We start from the raw sequence: 16,018 nt of genomic DNA on the forward strand, positions 1-16,018 counted from the left end.
TATGTGTGACCTGACACAACTCCTGTTAAAGCAATGAGCAACACTGGCCAGAATAAATAGTAAATGTTCTGAGACAATTAAGACACTGGCTTGATATGCACGTTTCCTTGGTTCTGTGAATGTGTGTCTCAAGGCTGGTTTACTGGGGAGACATAAGGTTTGGTTTTGATCAGTCTTTCTGTAAATGTATGACTTTATTCAGAGCAATCAGGACAGGAGTAGGAGTACAGACCAGAGAAAGAGCAACCGAAATAGCCATTATGAAGTATGCTCAGTCATGTCATCTTCATATATGAAGTGTTCAAGTATGTTGTAACAATCCTCTCAACTCCTTTATCTGTGAAAATGTGCATGTGGGCACCTGCCCTGCTTACTTCCTGAGATCTTTTGTGATGATCAAATGAAAATGTTGTGAAAGTACTTCGTAAATGATGGAGAGCCTTGATCGTGCATCTTCTGAAGAGCCATTAGTGTATTATCACAGGAGGAGGAGGCAATAAAATAGTATTTGAGCAGGGGCTGTTGGCAATCCCTAAAAGATGCCAGACGGAAAGTGGCACAGCCCAAAGCTTTCAGAGGTGGTCGATTCTCTACTGACAAAGTCAGAACTACTGGGAAGGTATGAGGGTGATAGCCAGGAGAGGCAAGGTGTTTCAACCAGGGATGTGCCTACCTTCCAGCAGGCCGTCACCCCACCCAGCCCAGGGGCCAGACGGAAACCATAGCCCACAGGGCCAGAATCGATGCGGCCCGAGTTACTGCTACACACATCTCCTGGGTCGATTCCTGCTCTCGAGTATCCCTTCAGGCTATAAAAGCAGTGCAAAAAAAATCTATGGGTTGTATATGTCCTATTTGTGATGGAGAAATTCAACTGAGTGGATAAGTTTCACCACTCCTTAGCGCTTCTCTTTTGAGATAAGTGTCATCAAAAGTAGGTTAGCTCACAGTATTAACTGTTTGGCAGTATCTCTGCATCTAAGAACTTCAACTGTGACACAGCACGGTGTTTAAAGAGATCACTGAAATGTTTGACACGTCTCCAAAATATATTCCCTGTTATCTGTGAGGGGAGTTCTGTCTTCCCTTCTTAATGAGCTGGGGCCACTCAGCAACATCAGGTACAATTCCTCATTGATATCACTGGTGACTTCTTCTCCTGCACCCCACCTCCAACAGGCCACACCAGGCTTCAAATGCCATTAATATTCGACGGTGAAACTCGGTAATTCTCTATGAAAGCCCAGCCAGTGAATAAACGTGTTAGAAAATGCTACGGAGAGTAGAGCTAAAACCAGCTCTCCTGCTGGGAGTGACTGAATGTAGAAACTTTAATTTTGGAGTGACCTTCGGCCTCTTAGTTCACTATCACATCCAGTAGGCATCGCTAAGATGGTTACTTTTGTTCTCTAGTAATGTAACCTATCTATGGATTTAGGTCTCGTGACAAAGAAAGTGGGATTAATTAGTACATCATTAGAAGCTGTGTTGGTATATTTTAACATATGAAATAGAGATTATTTAAAACAAGTGATATATCGAGTTGTCTTTTTAATTCCTCATCTTTCAGTGGCAAATCCAAGTGCATTCCTTATGCCAATATCCTTTTTAAAACAGCAATACTCTTTTATTTATAATCTGTTTATAATAGCTAAGCTACCTAAACATAGTTTAGATAGGCTATTATGTGGTTGGTATAACTAACTGTGTACAAATACAATGGAAAGACATCCATGGCATGTTTTCTTAAGTTATAAAATAGGACATAGCATGATCTTAGTCTTTTCTAAAAATACAATATGGTTATGTATAACTAATACATATGTATTACAGGAATATCCACAAAAATGTTAACATCGGTTTTCTCTGTATAATTTGGATTACAGATTTTTTTTTTTTACTTAATTTTATTTTCTAATTTTCTACATTGAAAATGTTATAAAGAGGATATAATTTTTAAAAAGTGTTAGCTGTAGTAAAAACATATGAAAGCTTAAAGGTTTTTGAGGCACTCACATTTTCATCAGAAATTTCCCATTCTCCAGTACAAGTTAAAAATAAGTTGTTTCATACAGTAAGTACACCAAAATTTGGCCCTGAGAAAGTCTTCAAAAAGTAAAGTCAGAAGAAGACTAAAATTCACACCCAAATAAAGACTTCCCGGTACACAGATAGTTGCATCATTGGGCAATAACTTTAATCTGCCCACTAATATGCAAAAGCTGCATTCAGGAAATAAAATCAAAGAAGCTTTGAGAGATGGAGAAAGATAATGTCTCTTGGGTAACTTTTATCACAAGGAGTTATGAAACTGCCATGTAGGCTGAGAAGTTACAAACTCGTTATATAAATTATGCAATGGGAAAAGGTAGGAGAAAATATTTATCTTAGAGAAATAAATCCAGTGCGCCTCCAATGAACAGATCCTCTGAGAACAAAGCCCTTAGTTACAGATGGACTGGGCAGAATAATTTGGCAGAAGTTCTAGTTTATTCCAGCAAAAGGTCACAGAAGTACTGTGGAGTTGGAGAGGGAAGGGGCGTCAATGACCCTGTTTTAAAGAGTGATTGGGGGGAGGGGTCGTCGCGGAGCTGGGGAGGGGAGCCATTCCCCACCATCCTGACCTTGACCTAGGCCAGCCTCAGAAACAGTGGTCTGAAACCAACTAGAGCAAAACACTTTTCCTCTTTCCTCATACGACATGCCAAGAGTTAGAAGTCATAATGTAGCCCATCTTTCTTCGAGGAAAGGTCAAGAGAAAATGCCTGGCCAAAGGAACTCGTATCCCCAAACTTAACCCTGCATTTCTTTCACTCTTCCATGACTCTTCTGACATCTGTGATTTTCCTTAAAATATATTCTCTCTCTTAGTAGAGATGCTACCTATACTGAACAAGGTTTTGTCTTTCTTTTCTTTTCATGCTTTGATTCTCTTCAGCTTTTGCAAAACGTCAGTTCTTGTTTGTTTTTGCTTGTTCAGCTCCAGTCCTTTTTGGGAGCTCAGCCAATCTGTAGGCGTGGCCAAACCACACAATTTAGCTTCCTCCATTGGAACGTGAAAGATGCCTTTACTTTTGATTTAAACGCGACTTTGTGGGTGATGTGTCAAGATCACTCACCTACAACTCAAAGGCACAATACATTTGGAGAATTAATTAAGCCAATCTTTCCACAAGATAATGGACAAAGGACAGTAAAGACATAAAGTGTAATCAATTCCTGTATCAGGAAATAGCCTGGCATAGTACAGAAACCTTTGGAGTTAGACAGACCGGGGCTGCAACCCAGACTCCACAATTTACCAGCTGACTGAGATTGAGAAGCAATTTAAAAATCTTGAGCTTCAGTTTTCTCAAACTTGAAGTGGAGCCAATATTTACCTTGCAGGACAGTATAAGAATTAGAGGAACTAATGGATCTAAAGGCCCAGCAAAGTACTTAAAATATAGTGGGGTTGCAAAACGGTTTTAAAGTTTTTTAGTTTTAAAAGAAGGCTAGAAGAAGTTTAATAATCAACTGAATCTATGTTAGAGCAACTTGAACAATTGGGAGAAGACTGTGTGATAACTAGTGATGGTGGGAAATGCCTTAAAGTAATAGGAGGCAGGAAATCCGGGTGCAGATGCGAGTCGTTTCTTCTCTTGGGGCACTGCTTTTTTTGCACACGTACTAGGAGGGTATTGAACTAGCGGGCTCTCAAGTTTCCTTCCGGCTCAGCTAGTCTAGGACTCCGCAAGGACCTGGTGTGGAGCCTCCATTCTCAATCAAGGCGGAGAGCTAAAAGGTCATCTACAAGGCAGGTCAAATACCCAAAATTATAAGGTTGGAATAGATCTAATTTTACCACCTTTATTCCATTACACACCAAAACTTTCTAGTCCTTGGTTATACGTTTATAGAAAATTGCATCTTTAAGAGCACTCTGGATAAGAAATCAATGAGAACAAGAGAACAAGTGCCTGGCCTGTTTTTGTTTTTGAATTCAACAGGCAAGGACACTGGATGGTGGGTACTTGTTTGTTGTTGGTGGTAGGTACTTCTTGTTTGGTTCCATTAGCTCTTTCTCCTAACCAGTGAGAGTGGCACTTCAAAGAGGACTGACCTTCCTAGGCTGGGGCTTCATCCAGCTAGACCTGGTCCATTCACAGTGAAATCCTCCCTCCCACCCAACCCGCCACAGCCCTGTGAGCCACAGCCCTGTGAGTCACAGCCTCTTCTCCGGTCTCTGAAGTTACCCAGTCATAGCTTCCTGAATCCCATCTCACTGTGAAAGCTTCCGCTTAGAGTTCATCTCATCTAGAACAAAGGATTTTATCTTTGTCAGTTGACTACACGAAAACAATTCACAGAAGAATCAAAACTAGATCTTCTTGCATGGAGTTCAGAGCCTAGAAGAGGAGATACTGATTTAAGCATCAATTCTAAATTAGAAGTTCTTATTGCATCACCCTATGTGTACACATCCATAGTGGAATATTATGCAACCCTTAGAATCATATTTTAAGACAATTGAATGATAGATAAAAATTCACAGAATAACGCTAAGTGATAAAGTAGGATCTAAGCTATACATACCCTATGGTTTTATTTTCAAAACCAAAACTATATATAAATAAGCAAAAGAAAAGTATTAGAAATTAATATATTGAAGTGTTAAAAGAGTTTATCTTTAACAGGGGGAGGTTGTAAAAAATGTCCTATAATAATTGTGTAAACAAATATTAATTGACACAAAAAGACATGTCATTATGAAGCAGATTACAGAGTATTACATGTCAAATCACCCACACATGCATTGGAAGCACATGCACCAAAATGTTATAAACGATTATCCCTGCATGACCACCTTGCAGATAATTTACACTTCTATTTACATCTTTCTAAGTTTCCCCATTATTTTTTGCTTTAAACATACATTGTACTTATGATTGAGGGGAAAATGTTTCAAGGAAACATACTAAGTGAATACAAGTCAGAGTTCTTGGGCTATGGGTACAAAAGGATTGACGGAACGAGAATAAGAATCTAAGACCCCCAGAAAGTGGTGGGTCAAGAGGCAATCGTACAGAAAGTCTCATCAAAGGTAATGTGACATAAGGGGCTTGGAAGGGCTCCATCCTAGTCAGAGATTACTATTCCTGTGGGCCATGGAAATGTACTTGTTTCTAAAGTCCATGTGGGTTGGGGGGTACCTCAAGTGGTAGAGCGCATGCTTAGCGTGCATCCGGTCCTGGATTCAATCTCCAGTACCTCCATTTAAAGAAAATAATTAAATAAATAAATCTAATTACATCCACCCCAAAAAAACGTAAAAAAAATAAGAAATAACAATAATGAAGCCCATCTAATAGCACAGCCCTACCTCCTTAAAGACGCATTCCCTCGCCACCGAAGCTGCCTTGCGACAGAAGGACCTTCTCAATAAGGCGAAGCGCGTGATGCGTCATCATGTGAGTGTCCTTCCCCTCCAGGGCACTGCAAGCGCCTCTTGGTCAGAAACCACCCTCTGTGCTGCTTCGTACCCCACCCCACTGCCAACACCAAGTGTCTGAACAGAACAGACGCTTAGTAAGTGTCTCTGATGCACACCCCGTGGGCTATGGCAGAAGGACGGGATGGAGGGGCAAGGGGGCCTGGAGTGTTCACCTAGAGCTTCCAGCTGCTGGATACAGGCCTTGATGACAATGGTCCGGAGAGATTTTGGTGACTTGACAATGAGGAAAACAGGGTCATAACACAAGCAAAGGACTACTGCGTTGATAAGAGTCCATTTATCTCTAGAGATTGGTGTTAATGATTATTTCAACACATTAAACTTTTTTTTATTACATTGTAGGCCACTCATAAAAGTAAAAGAAGGAAAAGAAATCTTTCCTTAAATCTAGATAAAATGAGAGTAAAGTGTTATAATGGATATCCTTTCAGGCTTCTACATTTCTCTGTAGATGTCATTTTTTCTACTTCAAAAACTGAGTTATGCTGTAAGTATTGCTCCAAAAGTTGCCCTTTAACCTAGCAGATTGAAGAGGATGCTGAAATTGACGATAGTAGCAATGTTTATTTTGCACTTACTGTGGCCCCAACACTGGGCTTTAACTGCACTGGCTCATTTCACACTCACCATAGCCCTATGGTCCAGGTGTTACAATTAACCTCATTTTATAGATTAATACGCTGAAACTCAGAAAAGTTGAGGAATTTGTTCAAAGTTGCACAGTCAGCGATAAGAGTTTAAGTTGATCAAAGATCTCTTGGACCTCAAGCCCCTGTTTTCCAGCACAGTGCTACACTCCTCAGTTCACAAATAATTTCCTGCAACAATGTGTTAGTGGATGAAGACGGTTCCAATACGGTTCCGTTATACGATCACCCATATTTAGTTAGCTCATCCCTTATCATTACTTGTTCATGTTCTTTTTTTCCTTTGTTTCTATAATAACAATACACTGAAGACCCTTGTAGGTAAATTTTTCATAATCCTTTATTTTTTTCTGTAGTATAAATTCCTGGAAAGGGAAATGCTGGGTTAAAGATTAAAGGTTCTTTGTACATATGTCTAAATTACCCCTCCCAGAAATGTTGTAGCAATTTAAGTCTCAGCAGAATACAAAGCCCATTTCAGGAATCCTAAAAAAAAAACTTTCAGTCATAAAATGAGTAAGTCCTGGAGATGTCATGTACAGTATGATGACATGATGACTATAGTTACACCACACTGTATGCACAGTATATACATATTTGCATATTTGTATTGTATATTTGAAAGTTGCTAAGAAAGCAGCTCTTAAAACATCTCATCACAAGAAAAAAAATGGTAACTGTGTGGTGATGGATGGTAACTGGACTTATTGTGGTGATCAATTCCCAATATATACAAATATCAAGTCATTACACTATGCACCTGAAATAATGTTAGATGCCAATTTTACCTCAATACTTTAAAAATTACAAAAATAAAAAAAAGAACATTAAACCCATTTTTCTGCAGGTCTGGAGAGGGTTTTATAATTTAAAATACATGTGTGTATATATATATATATATATATATATATATATATATATATATATATGGAAATTAACAGTTTAAAGTAGTCAATATTTGTTTTAATTTGCAATTTTTTTTTTTAGTTGTGAGATTAAAAGCTTAGGAAGTGTGTATGTTTGGACATTTTTATTAGTTTCATCTTTTTTGTCTGATTCATCCACAAGAATTCCTCACTTATTAAATCATGAACAATCAAACAACTTTTTATGGCATCAATAGCTGTTACTGATTATGGTTGTGGGGGCACTAGTGAGGGTTCCAGGGATGAGTAACGATGGTGTGAAACTTCAAAATGGACACATCAGTTATGCAGGTTTACATCTCCCTGACTATTGAGCAAAATGAACCACGTCAGTGGCTTCCAAATTGTAGATTTGATCGTCCTGATTTCTTAATTCTATATATAAGAACATCTTAACTGGGATACTCCACTTTTTTTCTTATATGACTTAGATTAACCTCCATAGTGAAACTCTGGGGCATGGTACAGACTGATTAACTCACACACATTTGGGCGGGACCTTCTCTGTGCCAATCATTGTGCCAAGGGAAAAGAGAGAGAGGTATAGAGTAGAGGAAAATCTACAAATGTAATTTCTTTCTGTTTTTGAGGAGTACGCTGTGAAAGAATTAGATTTGCAAGTAGATAATTACCAGACGGCTGGATGAAGCCTAGATAGTAATCTGCACAAAGTGCAATGGAAACATTGCAAAGGGGCTGCAGAGTCACACTGAGCTGTCCGGACACATATGGATCGAAGGGGCTCTTGCACAAAGAAAAGCAGACACCAAGGGCCCAGTACGACCTGCTACTGAAAGGATGAGGTTTATATTTTACTCCAGGAGTTTCCTTTTGGTGCTGTGAATGATGGGAGCAGTCAGAATGGCCATTGTTAGAGTCCACAAATGATAAATGCTGGAGAGGCTGTGGAGAAAAAGGAACCCTCCTACACTTTGGTGGGAATGTAGTTTGGTGCAGCCTTTATAGAAAATAGTATGGAGATTCCTCAAAAAGCTAAAAATAGACTTATCATATGATCCAGCAATCCCACTCCTGGGCATATATCCAGAAGGAACCTTAATTCAAAAAGACACCTGCACCCCAATGCTCACAGCAGCACTATTTACAATAGCCAAGACGTGGAAACAACCTAAATGTCCATCAACAGATGACTGGATAAAGAAGATGTGTTATATGTATACAGTGGAATACTATACAGCCATAAAAGTGAATAAAATAATGTCATTTGCAGCAACATGGATGGACCTGGAGATTGTCATTCTAAGTGAAGTAAGCCAGAAAGAGAAAGAAAAATACCATATAATGTCACTCATATGTGGAATCTAAAAAAAGAAGAAAGAAGACACTAATGAACTCATCTACAAAACAGAAACAGACTCACAGACACAGTAAATAATCTTATGGTTACTGGGAGGAAAGAGGGTGGGAAGGGATAAATTGGAAGTTCGAGATTTGCAAATATTAATGACTATATATAAAATACATTTAAAAATTATTCTGTATAGCACAGGGAACTATATTCAGTATCTTGTAGTAATCTATAATGAAAAAGAATATGAAAAGGAATATAAATATGTGCATGGATGACTGAAGCATTATGCTGTACACCAGAAACTGACACATTGTAATCTGACTATACTTCAATTTAAAAAAAAAATGATGGGAGAGCACAGATGCCACCAGACAGGAGGCTGGGGAGTCATGGGGAGACAAATGGTGTGTACAGCTTTCTATTCTGGACCTTGATGTCAAGTTGAAATTATAATGGAATAATCATAGTTGAGGTACACAAAAATGGAGCCGGGTGGCCCCTGAGGACCTAGTCTCAGACACATTCTGCATCACTGAGAATCTGACTTTCTTTACCCCAGGACACCACCAGCCATATTCAAACAGCATCTGCCAGCAGCCACCTTACAGTCTCAAGGTCCCCTCTTGTAGCTATGCAACCATTTTAGACCCCAACCGATCTTGCCTAACAAGCATTCTCACTTCTTGCTGGCTGCTTATGATTGTTGACAAACAACTTATGTAACCAACAGTGGCCTTGTGGCTTCTGCCTTTTTAAGCTTCCTGCATTTTGTTGTCCAGCAGAGCACAGTTCAAGTGTCTGCGAATCTGCATCAACTAGGCTGTGGTCCTAACAACCCCCAAATAAACTTCTCTTTATTTCAATCAGGTCTCCGTTTCTGAAATCTTGGTTAACAACATGCATTGTCCTGGGCTGGATGAAATAATAGGTGTTTCAATGTATCCCTGTGTATAGAGTAGCTATATTAGCACTATCCCGACTGGGGGTCAGGCAGGTTTGACCCTAAAAGGTGTGGTTGGGGCTCTGCGTAAACAGAGCTTTAACAATGTGTGATTCTCGAGTGACAGAAAGCAGACAGCATTAAGGACGTATCACGCATGTCAGTAAGTAGATGCAAATTCACAACTAAAAGAGAGGCCAATGCAACAGTAAGTCCAAGGTTACAGGCGTAAGAACATGCGTTCCCATCCTCCAGCGTCAGATGGCTCACCCTGAAGCCCTGTGTGGACCATATTTGAAGGACTCTTTCCGAACAGTGTCAAGTTTTCACGGATGCAGATGTTGAGTTCTAGCTCCCTCCCTGGGCCCCAGACATCCTGCTTCTGGTTCAACAGCACCTGCAGCTCGGGAGACATACCTGAGAAGCACAAATTCCTGGGATTTGTGAAAGGTCCCTAAACAGCAACAAAGCAAAAGTTTCCAGAGCTTCATGGAGAGTTCCAAAGCTGTAAATGATCCCCAAATTATCTGTATGAGGGGGTGGCCGTGAAGAGAATTTGTCTTTTTGAACCCAGGTTGAGTCCTACTTGTTATTAATTTTCTGTGGGATTTGGGGCAGGTGACTTCAACCCCCTGAGCTTTATTTTCTTTCCCTGAGAAAATATAAGACAACCACCTTTATCAGGACTGCTTACGGCAGTGGAAGAGATAAAATCAAATGCTTTTATCTCTGTGTTTCAATCAAGCCACAGTCTCTACCGAAGTGTATTTCTATCATCTTTCTCTCATCCTAAGGGGAAAAGAAGCCTCTGTCTTTCCCTTCTAGCTTGTGCGCAATTTCTCTGGATCCTATTACAAATGAGCTCCTTGAAAGCAAAGCCTGTATTCACCACTTCCCCTTCTCCCTTCCTCTCTTGAACCCAACCCAGCCATGCTGTGCTGCCACATGCTCCGTGCTCGGACATCATCTCCTCCATCTCTCGGCAGCATCTGTGCCATCCGACCCCCCTCCTCCTTGGAAGCCTCCTTCTCTGGGATCCCAGCACACAGCACTCTCTCCTAGTGTTCACCTACCATTTCAGCTGCTCCTCCTTTATCTCCTTTCTTGGTTCCCATGGAACCAGAGGGGAGAGAGGGTGGGAGGAGTGGTCTGCTCCAGGGTGCAGAGGACAAAGGGGTGGGTTTGTTGTCTACAGAAAATGTAAATGAAAATGTTTTTCATTATTACCATGTGCTGGGGATCCTAAACAATGTCAGTGATAAAATTCCCTTTGCTAGTATGGGACTACCCCCACCATGCCCTTTCCCCTTTAGTGCACTATTGGCCAGATTCTCCCCACTTCCCTAACCCAAAATGTTACAGCACCCCAAAGGTCACCCCTAAACCTCCTCCCTCGTCTGTCTGTATGAACTCCCTTGAAGAGCTCATTCAGTTCCTTTGCTGTAAATATCATGTATGTATCGATCACTCCCGCTTTTATCTTCAGCTCAGATACATCCTCACTGAATCCAAGATTCATATGTTCAGTCACTACTCGACATCTCCAATGGCCTCCTGTCTAAAAGTAAGTTCCTGATGTACCTTCAAAAACCTGTTCCTCTCATGGTTTTCATCTCAGATAAAGGCCTCTCCTTTCTACCATTTGCTCAGCAAAAATCTTGGAGTCTTACTTGCCTCCTTCCTGTCTCATGACTCCCCATTCAGTCAATCAAACCTAAGATCGACAAACTTGTCATCACCTCCACTACTACATGTGTGCCCAAGCTTCCACAGCAATCATCTGGGTTATAGCAATAACTCTCTAATGAATCTCCCTGTTCTGCCTGCCTTCTACCCACCCCACCTTCATCTATTCTCAACACACAGAGAGATTCCTTTGAAATGGAAGTCACACCATGTCATTCCTCTGTCCAAAATTTGCAAATGGCTCCCATTTCACTTGGAGTGAATGTCACAGGTTGTCTCGTGTCTCGCAGGACCCTGAATGTCACTGTGGCATCCCACTCCACCATCATCTTTCTAATTTGATTTCCAAAGGTTTTTTTTCTCTCAGTTTAATCTATGCCTTTTTCTCAAAGGTGCCAAGAAGACATGATTCTGCCTCAGGACCTTTGCACTTGCTGTGCTAGTTGCCTGGAATGCTGTTTCACCAGTTATTTACATGCTTTGCTCTCTCATATTGTAAACATCTTTACTCAAATAACAACTTATTTCTCCCTAAGCACCCTCTCCCAAATCTCAACTCCCCAAAACTTCCTATCCCCTGCTCTGTCCTTTTTCCTCTGTACCTCATACATTATATATTTTAATGGTTGATTTTATTTATTTTTCCATCTGTCCCATTAGAAATATAAGCTACCTGAGGGCACAGACTTTCTTTTTCTTCACTGCTGCAAGCCCTAGAACACAGATTCAGTAAGTAGATTTTAATGAATGAAACTTGATGTTTCTATTGAACAGATGTTCAATAAACAGTTTCAAATGAATGAATCTTATTCAAATACTTCCTTTTACTCTGAGCCATAACACCCACCTAGTTCCCTTGAAGCAGAGACCAAGGAGAGATAATTCTGAACCAATCTCATACAACCATGTGTATGAAAATGAGAAAAGTTTGGTTACCCAATATATCTGTGTAAATCTTGTTCTGATGACTGGTAGAGCCCTTCACAAGACGAGAACCTTCCCTGTAGCTCATTAGGATGCTGTAAACCACAACGAAGTGTTCACATATTTGTGAAGTTCTCCAGAAGTGTTTATTATGGAAGAGTCCAGGCCTGGGGCATCCATGAACCTCCTATAACTATTCATTACCAGATGACAGCTTCCCAGACCAAATGACAAAGCTTATCAACTAAAAATAAGCCTCCACCACACCCTACAAGTTAAGAACTTATGCAATATCACTTTTCTAAATTTGAGATAACCCAGCAGAATAGACTTACTAAAAAAAAGAAGATTTGGCTATATTTTTTCATAAAATATCCTTTATAGGTTGCTCAATGTATTTTTAAAATATTTTCATCCATCTTTCTAATTTCACTGTATATTACCACCTGGCCTCCCTTGCCAAGTATCTGATACTGTCCACTGTGTTCAGAAGTGCTCAGTTCTGTGGGGTTTTTTTTTTTTTTTCTGTTAATTCTCCTGAAAAACTTAAGGCTGAGCTCAGTGGTATCCACACAGGTGTTCTGACACTGCCAAACTATGGACGTGGATAGTCATGAACTTGAACTACATGTCTAGCCGATAGTTGTCCTGCTCTTCAGATCCACCGTGTTATGCCTGATCTGAAGCCCTCAGCCTGCCACTCAGTGCCCAGGATCTGGTGCAGACCCAAACAGCCAGCCTCATTCCTCCGTCAGTCCCACTAGCCCAGTAAATGTTATCTCTCAAGTACTTTTCAGACAGTACTGACTTATGAGTTTGTTTAAATTTGTTTTTTGCTGGAAACTCTTCTCACCTCTCTCTGTCCAAAGCCCAGGTCAAATGTCACTTCCTCCTTGCAACCTCCCCTCTAATGGCAACCTGACTATTGTCATGAGTCCCTTCTTGTTCAGTAAAACAACAACATTGCTTTCTTCCTCTTGCAGCATGTCTCATATTTCTCTTGGACTGCACTTATGTGTGTACACCATTTCAATACCAGTGAAGCCCCTGTGGGGAAGGGTCATTTCCCTTCATCCCTGAGTCCCCATGCTTAGGGTGATGTCCACCATAAGTGATCAAGAGGTGATGATGTCATCAGTGGGTGCATTATAGCAAACACACTGTTGGGCTAGATTCCAAGATTTCAGCAGTTTGTTTTGTTCTCTTTGGGAATGTAGGCACCGTGCTGTTACCCATGTGCTTGCATACATCATAATACCTTTTCTTATCTTTATGTCATTGATCTATTGAGTAGAGAGTATTATTCAGCATTTGTCAATTTTCCTTCTTTTTCTCTTGAACCTGGAGATGATGTTGGAGTTGTGTCATCTTGTTTAACACTTCTGTTTTCAAGTCACTGAGCCTTGATATCTGGCTTAATATCCTGCACAGGTACCAGGGCCAAAGGCATATTCTGTTGAAGTCATCATTTTTCCTACCTCTTAAATAATGAGGTTAGGGCCAAAGAATTAATTTCATTTCCTCCCTGGTGTCATTGATCTGTGGTCTGGCCTTTCATTATGTGGAACCAACTAGGTTTCCCTTGAAAGAGAATGATTTGAATCCATCAGAGATTGGAAGAGAGAAGTATCGACAAACCCAAATACCCGTTCACCTCCGTCAGGTCCCACAGGGACCGTGGAGGACTGGGGGTCACGGGGACCGTGGAGGACTGGGGGTCACAGGCTCCACCCACAAGGACCACACGCTGCCCAGACCCAGTGGATGGTGGGAATGTGGAGCCACTGCTGATGGGTCTTCCGATCTCCCTGAAAAATTAGATACCTGAACTTCTACAAGAAATTTCCTGGATGGTCAATATTTGCTACTAGTTCAATTGAAGACACCACCATTGCTTGCCCATCTCCCAACCCTATACCTAAGGAGAAGGTCCAAAATTTGGTTAAAACAAGTATTTCACAAGAGTCAAGTTAATAAGGAAAGATGCTTCTTGGGAGAAGTCCCCGACTCTGCAGGGTAGGATGACATTTCCACTGGATGCTTAAAAATGGTCAAAGTGCTCTAAAACCTGTAACTGAAAGGAGTCTTAAAGGGCATCTGTACAGACCCCAAAACGGCACACAGCTCATGCTTCTACTTAAGGATACCCAGCACCATTCACTGCACGTGGTGGGCAACGTAAGGGTTACAGCCTCAGTGATCACCGGCTGCCTGGTCTTACGCACGTCATGTCATCTTTCTGGGCTTCGGTTACTTTATTTCGAATAAGATAATTGATTAAGTGATTTCATCAAGACCCTTACAGCCACAAAGACACTAAGAATATACAGAAGCCTGCTAAAGATTACGTAGCAATGCAACCCACTGCCTTGTGGGGGGCCCAGGGGGATGAACATTAGCACTGTCATAACAAACTCAAACAGACACACGCGCGCGCACTCACACACAAAGGAAACATTTCCTTCTACAACTGAGAACGATACAACCTTTACAGCATGAAGAGAAAAATGATAGCTAAAATTAGCATCTTAAAAAATAAACGACATAATCACTGAAGATGAGATTTTCTTACAATGGCAGAACAATGCCGTATAATGATAGCTGTCATCAGAGAGGAAATTGCAGGAGTCAGTTTGAAAGGATTTGGGGGTGTCCCCCCCCATTGAAATTTGCTTTTCCATATACCACAGTAAGATGGAAAAGCTAAAATGTTTCCCCAGGGCCTTTGTGATCAGCGCCTCGTACGACTGCTGTTGACATTAGGAGAGTGTCATTTCAGCCCCAAATAGAAGCCAGAGCATGTGTCAGGCTCCACATAGTCATCTTCTGGAAGTTATATATCGGTTTTCAATTTCCAAGGCCTCTTTCCATACACATGCTCATTTGTTCCCCCCAAAGAGTCCATTTGATGGAGCCTATATGTCACGATAAAATCTCTCTCAGATGAATTCAAAAATCTCCCTCCCGATCTGCCTACAAGAAAAGAGTGCCTTCTGTTTGCCATTTGACAGTTCAGGAAGCCCTTTCACTCCTCTTGGCTTTTTGAGATAAGGTATGACCTGCTAGGTGGGGTGGTAAAGGGAGAGAGAAGGAGGAATCAAATCTAATCTTGGCCTCAGTCTGCAGATCAAACTCAGACAAATCACTTCAAGTCACTGAGCCTCAGTTCCTAAGCCACTCAATGAAGAAAATTATATCTCTCCTGCCGTCCTCACAGGGCAGTTAAGACCAAAATCAATACAGAGACAAGTATGTCAGGGAGTTTGTAGGCTGAAAAAGCTGGTCTGCAAGTCTCGTCAACCCTGAGACGTTGGAAAGGATACAGCATAAGTTTCATGGGGCCATGGAGAACCGGTGCCTAGATGGGACTGTGAGGCAGTGGTGGAGGGGACCAGAGGCACAGGTCGGGGACAGGAGGAGTCAGCTCAGAGAGAAAAACCCCAACTCTTTGCAGAACCAGTGACAAGCCGCCTGGCCTTACCTGGCGAGACTGTGGCCGGTCCTCAAGGATTTTCTTCTCTTGTTGGACGAAGGGGGCCAGACCGCAGACAGTTGCCAGTGGAGGTGTGGCTGGTCCAGAAGAAGCTAAGTAAGAGGATGTGCTCGTGCTGTCACCCAACTCGGTCTGAACCTTGCCTCACCAAGAGGGCTGAGGGTGACTTGCTCAACCTCCAACAGAGGGTCACACGAAAGGATGAGGGTGTTTACAGGGTGGAACTCCGCCTGCCAGAGACGGGGAACTGGAGCGGGTGAGGCCTTTCTCATTCTACAGTGACACACCTCTCCCTCCCATCCTCTCCTTCAAGAAGTCCTAGATTTTTCTGCCAACTCCCTTTGATGAAAATCTTCGGGTGGGGTGAGCAGGAGCAGGCTTCTGTCCAAAGCTTAAATCTGAAAACTATATTCCTTTATTAACATTCTTTTTTGATGACTTGATTTGGGGGACACTTGTGACTTTGAGCATCACCACCACGTTCACATCAGGAGAGCAGAGGTCATGTACAGCAAGAAGGACGTGTTTATGAGAACAGTCTCAGGTCAGTGTTCTCACTAGAGTATTTGCCACACGCAGTTGCTTCCATTTAAGTG

At 41.5% G+C, this 16,018-nt stretch overlaps 1 protein-coding gene across 1 annotated transcript in view; it reads right to left on the bottom strand.

Moving 5' to 3' along the window:
- The window catches only part of TPRG1 (tumor protein p63 regulated 1), a 124,381-nt gene extending 108,733 nt beyond the window's left edge, over positions 1-15,648 (bottom strand). The window contains exon 1 of the mRNA XM_006188859.2: positions 15,411-15,648. The gene's annotated coding sequence lies outside the window, so the exon portion shown is untranslated. The remainder of the gene's footprint in view (positions 1-15,410) is intronic.
- Positions 15,649-16,018: the final 370 nt, after the last annotated feature.

Source organism: Camelus ferus, chromosome 1 (assembly GCF_009834535.1).
Source record: "Camelus ferus isolate YT-003-E chromosome 1, BCGSAC_Cfer_1.0, whole genome shotgun sequence".
NCBI lineage: Eukaryota > Metazoa > Chordata > Mammalia > Artiodactyla > Camelidae > Camelus > Camelus ferus.